Genomic DNA, 13,258 nt, shown 5'->3' on the forward strand with positions numbered 1-13,258 from the left:
TTTGAAAATACATGTCCTTGCAACTTTTTACCTCATGCTTGCGTTTTTCTGCGAGAAATTCATTGAAGAGAAAGTCACGCATGATCACAAGTTTGTTTTATTTTTATAGGTGTGGTCGTTAACTCGATCGAATAAGTTTTGCTTAGTGTACAAATTATTATTCCCTTTTTTAGATTTTGACTTTAGAAAAATGTTGAATTGATGTCAGTGACGATATACATCGATAAATCGCAGCTTCAACACCCGGGGCAACCCACAGTCTTATGACTATCTTTTGAACCATACCTGGGTGGGGTAGGGAATCGTCAAGTCTTTCAGGTGGAACACTGGGGGTTTACCTTTTAATATGGAGGTACTTAAAGCGGGTGGCTTTAAAATATAGGGGCTATAAGGTCTAGGTTTTGGAACTTGAATAGTCAAATCAATTGCTGGCTGTGCCTTTTACGAAAGATGTGACAATGAAATGAGGGTCTCAATGGAAAGATGGCTGCTAACAGTTATATTTCCTGGCCATTTTATATGGCTAATGCGAATTTTTTTACCGTTACATTATTTTCAGTTAGGACTCTCGGTTAAAATTTGTCAATTTTTACGCCTAACGGCTAATTTTTGCCGTTTTACGGCTAACAGTTAACCCCATTGAGAACCACTAAGATCTAACACCTGGGCATGGCATTTGAAAATGATTTTGTCTTAGGGGGGCTGGAACCAATCTTCAAAAGTTGGAATTCCTGAAGGGGAGGCAATGTTGAAGCTTCGAATTGATCGATGCATCATTTTTTCTTGGAGCATAATACTTTCAGTATCCCTCCACCTAACGATGTCATCTTTTTGACAATAATCACCATGAAAAATCATGCCACAATGTCTTCTTTCACTCACGACCGAGTCTAATGATGTTCCGTTAGAAATAGTTACTACGAAATAGTTAACGGTTTTTAACGGCGGAGGGGGTGGGGTCGAGTCCTCCTACAGTTGTATCTATGCTTCTCAGTGAAACACTCTTCCAAGGTAACATATTCAATATTTATCTAATGGACAAGTTCTTTAAAAGTGTTATTTTCGTGGCCCAAAAAACCGCCAGAGGGAACAATCCAATGTGTTTTTGTGATTGTAAATATTTCGACCTTGCGTGACAAACGCTTGAGTGTGTTGAATTCATAGTAGTATCAGATAGCTTCCCGTCTTCAACGTCTTCGGCAAAGAACATTTGACCTGCCGTTATGAATTATTCAATTGTCCTCTTTCAAGTCCACATTGAAGCTCAAGTTTTCCCCAGAAGTTTCTTATTTTCAACGCTTAAAAAACAGTGATGCCCGGAACTGGTCTGATTGGTGGAAAGTGTGTTAAAGAATTGGCGCTCGATCTAAAATTAAATCTATTTCAGCCTCAACATCGGTATTGCTGACAGTCTTTAGGTGTTCAGAAATGACTTTACGGCACGACATTAGCTGAAATAGTATTGGCTGAAATATCAAAAGAATTACCTTTTTCTCGACTTAGTTGTTTTAGTTTGAGAACAGTTTCCAGCCCGACTAATTTCCGTGAGGTTTGTAACCAGAACTCTCAATCAGTTGGGAAGAACATTCTTAACTTTGTTTGTAGTAGTGATTTCAAATGGCACATTGCTTATCCTACGTCTATCCTCAGGCCGTCTAGTTCACCCTATCTATTTCATTCTGTTTCCAGCTCCATACTTGGTATTCTTCTCCTATTCCAATCATTTCGTACTTTGCCTGTGTTTCGCCTTTACTCTGACCTTTGATCCTTTCCCTAATCTTTTTTCTATAGTTATTTTGTTGTTTTGTGTTCTGCTTATTTGCTCTTCTAGGTAATGTCACTACTACAATCAACTCTACATGAGATCCCCGCGGCTAAGTTAACAAGTTTCACAGCAATGACAAACTGATAAGAAAAATTATCCGATATAAACAAGTTTGTTAAAAAACGCTATTCATCGATATTCGGGGCCGTAAAATTAATATATGGGAACAAGATTGAAATAATTTCAGCTTTGCGTGACAAATGCTTGAGTGTGTCACATCTACACACAGATAGCTTCCCGTCTTCAACGTCTTCGGCAAAGAACATTTAACCTGCCGTTATAAATGATTGAATTGTCCTCTGTCAAGTCCACAATGAAGCTCAAGTTTACCCCAGAACTTTCTAAGACCTATAGGTGTTCGCAAAGAAAAACAGACGCCCTCGGCTAGCTTAAGGAATGTGTTATGGTAAACAATTCCGCCATGGGAAATGGATGAGAATTTGAAACGAAAGCAGAGATAAAAACCAATCTGTCGTGGTTAGCTATGCAAGGCTAGCTTACTATATTGATTTCCCGATCGACCACAGTGCTAACTACTAAAATGTGCTTGGGATTCCGGATTTAACCACGGGGTGCGTAACGTAAATGACGATGTTTCGATTTTCACAAAGTTCAGCCTGGTTTTTCCGTGCGGAAATGAATATCCCCTAGTTTTTATATCCTCGAAAACAACCCTATTTCCACTTATCATGAGCTTAACCTGAACCGATTCTGAGTTATACCGCATGGTGAAAATGATAGTTGAAAATGTGCTCCAAAATGCGATATTTGGATTTTGAAATATTGGTGATATTTGAAAGCGTTCCGTGATGTCAAAATTAAATGAAACGGTCCCGTTTTAGACTTAAGCCGTACCTCAATCCCTCCTATACAAGTTTGTTAAATTGATACGAGCCTGCTTTCTTTTGCGCTTTTCATGAGCGAAGTTTATTTGCCTCTACTCGGGGCACTGATTTCCGCCATTTTACGGCTACCGACGCTCGTTTCAGTTTAGGTGAATTTTCTAGGATAAAGAAGCAATTCAAGCACACTATAAGGTATCTCTGGGCAAAATATGAAGGTTTTCAATTTTTCGAAGCAAGTCAAGCTCACTATGGTTGGGTTTCAGGTGACGTCACAAGCTTTGCTGAAGTTAGTGTCCGCCATGTTGGTGTCCCTCGGGTGTCAAATTTATGAATAATTAGTCGATTTCTATAGTGAAGCCCTCTCTCTTATCGCCGTATTATTTCGCCAACTACATGAATATCCAGACAGAAAAAAGCGATAAAAGTATCCGGCATTCATCTTAAGGTATCCCAGTGCTCTCTGAGTATGCCGAAAGCTTAGAGAGTTGGAAGGAAAGATGTTTGCAAAAGATCTCGGTCATTGGGGTTGACCCTGCAAGCATACCAGCCGAGAAGTTCAGTCCAAAATGCTTGCCTCCTGTGGAAGCGTCGGACTTGCTGAGTTACCTCGTTCTTGAGACCAGCTTCTACACCAAGAAGCAGTTCAAGGCGTTCAAGAGTCTAGAGGCGTTTAATCAAATGGTGTCGGGATTTGTAACCTCAGTTGTAGGCAAAGTAATCGCCGGCAAGTATGCCGTGAGAGCACGAGTTTGGCATTCACAGCATATGAGTGATCCTTTAGTGAACATTTGGGTCATTTCCGAAAACGATGGGACTATTTTGTCAGCCCATTGCTTGGGATGCAAAGCTGGACTGGCTGAGTCATGCTCACATATCGCAAGTGTTTTATTTATGTTTGAGGCAACTACTAGAATTCATGGCAAGCTCGCTGGGTGTCACGAAAACTCAGGTCCCTCGAAGTATTCTCCAAGCTTTCGAAGTGCTCCATAATTCGATAGTGCATAGCATAAAGCATGAACCAATTTTTTTTATAATATAACCGGTGGAACAATGCAACAAATCCGACGCGAAAGACGGACAACAATATCAAGAGTGATTCTTCAGTGAAGCGAATCGTGACGGCGCTGATGCCGAGTCTTCTTTCGCGTTGTTTTTCTCTTTCTGCCTCATTTAAGAACTCTAGCCCAAGGGTCGCAAAATTGTCTTCGTTTTGGGACTGGTGGGCCGAGTCTCTGTTTGTATCCATTATTATCGCGAAATATTTAAGAATTTTAACAGAGCGACAAGGATCTGTGCAACGAAGTACAAAAAGGTAAACAAACGTCTCTTTCGGCTCGTCAAAATCACGCCACATTTTAGTACTTTGATGTTGGAGCGAGCGCATTTGATCCCGTTAACTGTGAATGAAAAGTTCAAAATTAACGGGGAAAATGGAGGTAAATCTAAGCTAAATGAAGTCTTGTGTCACTCTAAAATGTTTTAATACTCAACCATCGGACGATTTTGCGAAACGTGCAACTTGCGGCCTTGCTTTTGCTGCTTCAGTTGGATCAAGACCCAAAAGGTCAAAATACACGTGGGATTACCAGGAGTGATCATGAGTCGAGTTTATCTCTTGAATTTTCGAGGAGTCTGAGTTTTCGGGGTCTGAGGTCTGAGTTTTCGGGGTGTGAGTTTTCGTGACACCCCAAGCTTACTTGCACTCCGGTAAAATGCTCATGGATTTTGCCGACATAGGTCAATGAAGTGCCGTATGCGAGGGCTAAAGACATCGATTTCTCATCGGCTAAGAAGCTCAAAGGAAAGCTCGACCAAAAAATCGAGGATCTACAACAGCCGCAAGCCTCGAACCATACAACAACTTCTAGTTCCTCCTATTCTTCCCCTTGATTTGTGATGATCTTAGGTATAGCGCATTAGATCATATATATAATGAATTTTGCGCTATAGAGATAATAAAATTATTAAATTATTATACGAAAAAATCCTTAGTCTTTATGCTTTCCACTTTTGCTCGAACAGCCAACAATAATGCATAAAACCATCCCTTCTTTCTCACATGAACTCTTCGTTAGATGCGGTTTGTTTACGCTCGAGGGACACCAAGATGGCGGATATTAACCGTTGCTAAGGTATTGGTCACGTGGGTGAAACCCAAGGATAAGGTATCTCTGGGCAAAATATGAAGGTTTTCAATTTTTCGATCATTTGCCACATTTTTCGATTTTCACTCGGTCAATTCATACATTCGTTCTTAAGCAGGAAAAAGGCCTCTTTTGATTATAAATCTTAACCTCTGGAACTTCTCTGAAAGTTTTGATTTTTACCCAACCGATAATTAAAGCGAATTCCATGTCCCCAATGATACTGGATAGGAGGAGATGAGAAGTACACACAACGAATCTTATCTTGTTTTCTTTATTTCAAATTACAATTTCATAAAAATCACACCCAATTATCTAAAATTTACTTACACAGACAGTATAAAATGTTTACACGGGATCAAAATTTCATTAATGTCTTCCCAATTTACTTTTGTGCTATATTAATATAATAAAGCGATATATATATTTATCTTCCATAGGAAGTACACAATTGACTTTATCATAATTATTTCTTTTACTTTTTTTTACTTGGATTTTGGTTTTCCTACAGATCTTAATTACAAGCTATTCTCTTAATTTTCCATAAATCAGCAGCAAGTGTTACTACATATCCATAAAATTCGTCCAACGTAACTTTGGTGTGCAGGAATACATCTTGAGTAGCTTGTGTTGTTAGAGGACGATTCCCTAATTCGTTGACTGTGCCATTTGTTCGTTGGGGAGCCTGTGTTGTAGGGTTGTTTCCTTGTCGTTGCTGTTGATATTATTACAAAAAGACGTTTAGAGTACCAGTCCACATAAGAAATCCCCACATTTTTCAATAAACATACTAGCGACATTAAATAGATGGTCACTTATCCCTCGTTATTTTTGGTATCGTTCTATGAAATTAAGGAATAATAAATTAGTTCTTCATGAAAAGTTAGTCGAATTAACCACTATTCCAACAAAAACAGGTCAGAATATCCTGATGTAGCTACCCTTTAGTTTGGGTAAAAGAATGAATACAGGAAACCTCTCATTTTTTTGACAAAGCATTCCGTAGAAATACAAAACAACACTTACAATTATTTTGACGATCCTTTGCAGATGATTTATGAGTGCCTTGGTGTGATTTTTCATAGACCCGAGTTCATTAATGAACAGTCCTTTGGCATCCTGGCGACGGTTCAATTGTCTCATGGAATTTTTTATCGCTGACATAAAGATTTTTAAAATGCGGAGGTTTACTCTGAGAATCTCCTTAGACTAGAAAATGGGGAAAAATATACGAAATTTATCTTGTTAGTTAAATGAACATATTGCCATATCTGTTATTTATATACCTTACCTGGACGCAGTTAACTTATTACGTTAATCAAAACCATTAGCAATTCTTAGGAACAAAAAATTAAGTCAGAAACTGTTGGTCAGTTGTTTACCGTATTTGCTGTTTTATGGAACCTTCCGGGAGGTACAGTGAAGTCAACATTGGTTTCCTTGTAGGGGTCTGTTGGCCATTTCTTTCCCTGTAAGGTAAAACAGAATAATTAGAACAACACGACCTATCGTACGAAAACTAAGAAACCGATCACCGTAGTTTTGCGAACGTTATATACCAGTGTGTTTCAATTTAAGATCCAGTAAACATGAAAGTTCTGAAAAGATATAGGTTAATGTGATAGAGAAAACTTACAATCGTGCTGGTGAGGACAGTGATTTCTTTCGTCAGAAATCGAGAACGAAGTAAAGCGTTTGAGAGCAGGACGCGAACTTCGGTGTCCTTTTGGCATGGCCATGACTGGAAAGTACGTGCAACGGGTAAACATGTCGCTACTGTGATGATGCAGCAAATGGGAAAACTTACTGCAGTGATCACTAGGGATGACAAACATGACTACAACTTAGGAAATTCAAATGAAAAACCGAAACTTTCTGTTCAACTGGCATGGGGCTGCATAGTTAAACTAAGGACAGATGGTAGTAAACTAAAAGTTTATATCGCGATTTAAAGAATTAACCCCTGCTTGGGATATTTAAAAAATCATGGTAACTAATGATATCATTCAAATTCTATAGTTAATTATTTAACCCAGCATGGAAACCTTTTCAAAGACAACACAACCGAGAACGGGAAATTAAGAAAAGTTTCAAATCTTACCTTTCATTTGACAGAACATAACTTTTGTTGTTCTAAACTCCAACAATCGATATCGCAAACTTTGTGAATTGGAATCCAGAGAAAAATTTGTGCTATTTTAAAGAAAAAAATGTGACTCATGTTTTCAGATTTAGCAGCAGGGCTGGATAAAATATGCAAGGATTGTCCCGCGTTCAACTTTCATTTCCGTTACACCTGCTACGTGGCTGCATTCGGTTACGTTACTCACGCCGTTAGGGGTAACAAGCAGAGTAAAAAAGGTATTTTAAAGTTTAAGGGGTGAAAAAGTATAGGGCGAAAAGAAGCGGTCATATATTTCTTAAATATTTTATAAGGGGAATTGTTACTTTTTCCTCTACCTAACCTCAAACCGACAAGACACATAGCCTCAATTTTGCTGTAATTTTTGTTTATTTTATATAAATGGGAATGTCGTAAGATCTTGTTCGAAATCAGTCATAGAAAATGGAATTTGTAATGGTTAAAATAAAGGTGCCTCAAGGACAAAGAAAACTTGAAACAGGAGTTAGAGAGAGAGAGAGAGAGAGAGAGAGAGAGAGAGAGAGAGATTGGGTGCGACATTGAGAGAGTGAGAGGAGAGGGAGAAAGAGACAGAAAGTTGAAAGAAATTTATTCATTTTGGACTCAAACTGTTTCAGAGGTCATGATAAGTAGTAGTAGTAGTAGTAGTAGTAGTAGTAGTAGTAGTAGTAGTAGTTCTTTATTTAATGTGGCACCACACTTAGCTACAAGCTACTTTTCAGGAAGCCCACAACAAAATATTCAATAAAAAATTACAACTTACATCAAGAATTATGTACATTAAGTAATATATTATTATAAAAATGATATCGCAAATTTATATATCTATTTGTATACATGTATACAGAGATAAAAAAAAAATAAAAACTAAAAACTTAAAATTTTAGGCGACGGATATCGTGAAGAACCGTTCTTGCCTTTGCGCGCATAGCATCTGGTAGCGCAAGGCGAATCTTTATGAATGTAGTGTCGCTGCTAGACTTGTTTCCACTTCATTATTATCCTGGCAAAAAAATGTAAATTTATATCACAGTACATATAAACAACATGAAAAACAAATGTGAAATATTCATCGAAACTTTCATGAGCATACTCAATTTCAACAATGCGTTTTCTTTGGTAGCTTTCTTAACTTGTCTCCAGACATACTTACCTATGACGACTAGTTTGTGAGAACTGAAACCGAATGGAATTCTGTCGGAACTACACTGCACTCCAGAACCTCCAGCATTAATTACCTTCTTGTCCACCTGCTCCAAAAAAACATTTCCTGTCCTCGCTTTAATATTCCAGAATTAATCGTTGCTTCATTTTGTAGGCGTGCTACATCACTACTAAAACCGCAATATGATATAAAATAGAAAAAAAAAGCGTTTTAAGTAAGCATGTTTTTTTTTTAACAGATGGGACTATAACCTGCAAGGCTAAACGATAGCCCCTCTTTAGGGGTAAAGAGCATCAGATGAAAATTGATTAATCCTCCAAATACCCAAACACATCAACACCTCACCTCAGGGAAATTTTATTGTGAAGTTATAACCTTCATCTTTTTCTGTTGCGGCCAAAGTTATTCCGCTGTTACAAAATGACCAAAGGATAAACATCGTTAAACGGAAGGAACATGTTTCATTAGACATGCTTCAGATTTGCATTGCTAAGGGAGCCGGGAAGTATATCATTGTTACGCAAAATGCATCACTTTTCTCGGAAAGATTTTTCCATGAAAAACTATGCACCTGTCTATGACCGAAAAAACAATTCAAACTTATATCGTTAGACTTATATCAACTCGATTTAAATGTCCAGAGAGACAAGAATTCCCTTGGATGGGAAAATAAAACTTGTGACTGTCATCTTAACACGTTCATTAGAAAAGGAAATATCAGTCGACACATCGATTTTATAGACAAATCTAAGATATTCGTTTAAACTCGAGACCACCGTGCGGAAAGAGACGAATGGTTTCCGTCTGGGGAGCTCCCGCGGAATATTTATACGACTGATGTCTCCCGACATGTCCTTGGACAAACAAGTGAAGCACAGAGAGGGGGATTTTATCATTCGGTAAGGAAGAAGTTGGGAAGTATCGTGGTAGAGGGAATTCCACGGTAAGTAGAAACAGAAAGTTGATGGTTTAAGTAGTTGGATGATGGTTTAAGTTTGTGGATGATGGTATATTCATTTGTGGATGATATCAACAAACTCGGCGGGGGCGGTTTGTTGACGTTTTAAAAAAAACCCTCTGTTTCGGAAGCAAACGATTACGTTCCCTGGCTAGACGGTTTTTTGACACTTTAATAAAGTTTCTACTACTACTACTACTACTCGTATTCTTAATCAGATTTAGCTTGGCTGATGAAAAGGATAAATGTTATGAGATGAAGGTTTATGCTGGTAGCAGAGAGAAATTAGATTCATTCTGTAAATCAAGTCGTCACAAACATAGTTTGGTGTGATCATTTATCTATAGTAGGAAATATTACCTAAGGCTGGTGTTGACTCAGTTTCGGTTATCTATCATGTCTTTCATGTTATTTCTCGCCGGTTAGACTGGATGGAAGTATAGACATGTTCAGAAAGCACCAATTAAGAAATGAGAATTACGATCGTTTTACTTTTGTTTAGACGTAAACAATTAAGAGTGACAGGGTCACACGTGTATTTTATTCGACTGGACAAATGTTGAAATCACTCAACAACATTTGAGCCTATAATCATTGCAAATTAAAATTTATTCTAGGAATACAGACGCTTTCGTTTCATTGTGCACTTTAAAAGTTTTAACTTTACCATTAAATTGCTACACTAATGATTATGTGACCAGCCAAACGATTTACAGTTTAGTGATATACATTCAAATTCCATCAAAATCTGATTCAGAAAATACCATCCATTCTACACGATGTGGCACAATAATAATCATTCCCACCCAAAGGTAGACTCTGATAACGAGTGAAGCAGGTCTCCATTAAAAGTATTTTGTAAGGTTATCCTGTCAGTCTGAGCCTTAAATTGTTCTGACCCGGCCGTCCGAGCTGCTATTGATATTGCTGTCAATATTTAAAGTGCACCTAAACCCAAAAATTTTCTTTCGCTTAACGAAATAAGCTTATTTTTGGAGTATTTCTGTACAAAAATTTTTTAATTTGCTTAAATCTTTAATTTTCTGTGCCTAGTCAAAATACGGAAAATCGGCCGCCATCTTGCCCCACGACCGAGTTTAAAGAGAAATGGCTCTAGTGGATAATGTGACGTCAAATCGAGAACACGAAAGTCTACATTTCACACATTTTCACTTGTTTGGAAAGTTGTAGTCGATATTGTCCGAAATATACCGACTAGGTGTGTTGTATGAGGAATGTATGAAGCGCGATACCCTCTTGCAAATTTCGCACGTTGCTACATCCTCCTACAACACACTTAGTCGGCATATTTTCGGTAAATATCGACTACAACCTTCCCAAACAAGTGAAAATGTGTGAAATGCAGACTTTCGTGTTCTCGATTTGACGAGACATTACCCGCTAGAGCCATTCCTCTTTAAACTCGGTCGTGGGGCAAGATGGCGGCCGATTTTCCGTATTTTGACTGGGCACAGAAAATTGAAGATTTGAGGAAATAAAAAAATTTTTGCACAGAAATACTCCAAAAAAATACGCTTATTTGGTTAACTGAAAAAAATGTTTGGGTCTAGGTGCACTTTAAAGCTAACAACCGACTGCCAACGCAAGTTAAGCCGAAACATTATTAAAGATTCTTTCTGCCTTCGACATACTTAAATTTACCTTCTCTTTTAGGTTGAGTTTTAAGTTACCAAATTGCAAATACAACATTAGATATCAATTCTGTTAATTTGTCTAATTAAAGAAGAAAATCATAATTCAGTCCTCATGAGGATTCAAACCTCAGACCTTCGGATCCACTCTCTAAGCCACGAAGACTCTAAGGTGAGTGTAGGCCATTAGTCATTACAACACTTAGTCTTCAGAATCTTGTTGAAGTCAACGTCCATCTTGAGGTGGCTCGAATAGAGATCATTCAAAACCAACGACACGCGAAGTGCAACGCTATGAATTGTGGGTGAGCTAGAATTCAGGAGTCCTATTGAGTTCTGCGAAGTGATGAGAGATACGAATAGGCATGACTGCTGAGACATGGCTTCCACTTATCCCAGAAACCATATGTGTTGTTGCATTTGAGCCATAAAAAGGAAAGATACCACCTTAATGAAGCTTCCATTCGTTCGTTTCACTTTCTTCAGGACACTCTCTTTCAGGACATGGGAGGGTAAATTGGAATGATGCATGTGATGATGAATATAGGAACCTCACTATAATACGACTATAATACGACTAAAATAAAGGGGAAAACGTTATATTGACCAGTTTAAAAGGCCTATGAGAATGCTTTGAGAAGAATTATTCATGATAAAAATGTTAATTGTTTGGCTTTTAAGAATACTTGTTTGACATCTCCATGTACATTTGTGCGCATTCTCACAGAAGTACACGTGCACTTACCAAGGTGAAAGCGATTTCCAGTTTTCGCAGATATGAAATTATGTTTCGCAGTACACTCTCCAAATTCATCAACTGATGAACGTCTGCTGCACCCTCAGGGAACCTCCGGAAACTGACGGTAGAATTTTGAATCAAGGATAGGAAGCTGCTCAGAATATTTTGATCAGCAAGGAGAGTTGTTCCAGGCTGAAAACAAGTTGATTATTGGCCGTAAGAGAATATTGTTTCAGAATATAAAGAAACAGGAGTAAATAGTATCATTTACTGAGATGGATTGGCAGGCAAGGTCTGGATGTAAAAGGGTTTCAAACATCTAATATTGAAACATTGGAGGAGAAGACTGAGCCAGATGTATGTACCTGTAGTCTGCTTCTATTCAGCGGTTGTGACAAAGAGAACGAAAACTCAGCCTGAGTTTTCCACTGGTCAGCTAGGGTGAGCCATTGCATGGAACTAAACAAAACGGGAAAGTAATAATAAAAAAATCGAGCAAAGGCAAATGAACACGAAAAATATCAAGTAAAGTGTGTACAATGAAATAAAAACTGACCCTCTCAGTCACTCAATCAACCGATTCCGCCACACAAGCATCCATCTGCTGACCAATCGATAAGTCATTAGTTAGATTAAGGACCGCGAAAATGGCGAACGCTGAACGTCGGCTAGCCGTTTGTCGTTTGCCGTTCCGTCCGCGATGTTCGCGTGTTTAAGCTTTCCGATGACACGGCAGAACAAATGTTCTCGGTCGCCATTCACTGCGACTAGAAATAATGGATACAAAGAAGTAATGTATTTTCCGCTTGAATTTGAACTCTATTAGCTTTACAAGCAGTTCATCTAGAAGTAAGATGATAAACGAAGCTTCGCTATAAAAGCAAGCGATCAAAATGTAGAAATAGTCGGTAAAAATGGGCTACAAATACTCACGTTTTCGCGTTCCCTACAAACGAGAAAAATGTCCTCCTCGAGTAGAAACGGCGGCCGGCAAACGGCAAACGCGGGAAATGTCAGGTCACGTGACCCTCTCTGCCGTTCGCGGAAAAAAATATGTGGTGCTTAATCTCTCTATTAATGTGGTAAACTGAACTTGAAGCCAATTTGGAATCATGTAGTCAATCTATCAGATTACTCTAAGGAAAAAACTAATTCAGTAGAAAATCTATCAATTCGGCAGCCCCTCACACAATTTAGTGGTCAATTCGTCCTCTTGATGCTAATTATGTTCGAGTAATGAATAGAGAACTGATTGAATTAAGAATTAACTGATGAGGAAGTTGACTCATACGTTGGCTCACAGACTTACTGACTCATTGATTCACTGACAACTTACCTGACTCAATGACCCACGAACTAACTGACTCACTGCTCATTGAAAGACTGACTCATTGACTTACTATACAAGGCCTAAATGTTTCATTGCCGAGGGACCTAGCGAAAACCCTGACTTATCATTAGACTCAACTACGTAAAGGCACTCTTCCTTACTGAAAAGAAAAACAGACTCCCTATATTCACATACGACCTATAAACGTCTCCTCCGAGTATCAATGACATCTGTAACAAATGTTTTATTAAATCTCGAGCTGTTTTGCTGACTTTACAGTAAGTAGAATGTCTATCAACAGGTGCACCATTCGTCGAGGATGAGAATCATCATGGCTACAACTGCCAGCCGTCTTAAAAACCCTAAAATGGACAAATGCATATCAATAATTTTTCACCACTCAACTCAGCCTGTTACCGAATCAGAAAGAATTTGTGCCATTGATTCAACGGAAATG

The 13,258-nt window shown here is 38.3% G+C and overlaps 1 long non-coding RNA gene across 1 annotated transcript; it reads right to left on the minus strand.

Annotated features, from left to right (window-relative positions):
- Positions 1–5,072: 5,072 nt before the first annotated feature.
- On the minus strand, positions 5,073–8,579 carry LOC111323720 (uncharacterized). The gene is made up of 5 exons (XR_002694187.2): positions 8,468–8,579; positions 8,111–8,207; positions 6,197–7,960; positions 5,841–6,023; positions 5,073–5,529 (listed from the first exon to the last, which is right to left on the minus strand). It is a non-coding gene; the product is annotated as an uncharacterized LOC111323720 (long non-coding RNA).
- Between the last annotated feature and the right edge of the window lie 4,679 nt (positions 8,580–13,258).

Source organism: Stylophora pistillata, chromosome 1, assembly GCF_964205215.1.
Source record: "Stylophora pistillata chromosome 1, jaStyPist1.2, whole genome shotgun sequence".
In the NCBI taxonomy this organism is placed as follows: domain Eukaryota; kingdom Metazoa; phylum Cnidaria; class Anthozoa; order Scleractinia; family Pocilloporidae; genus Stylophora; species Stylophora pistillata.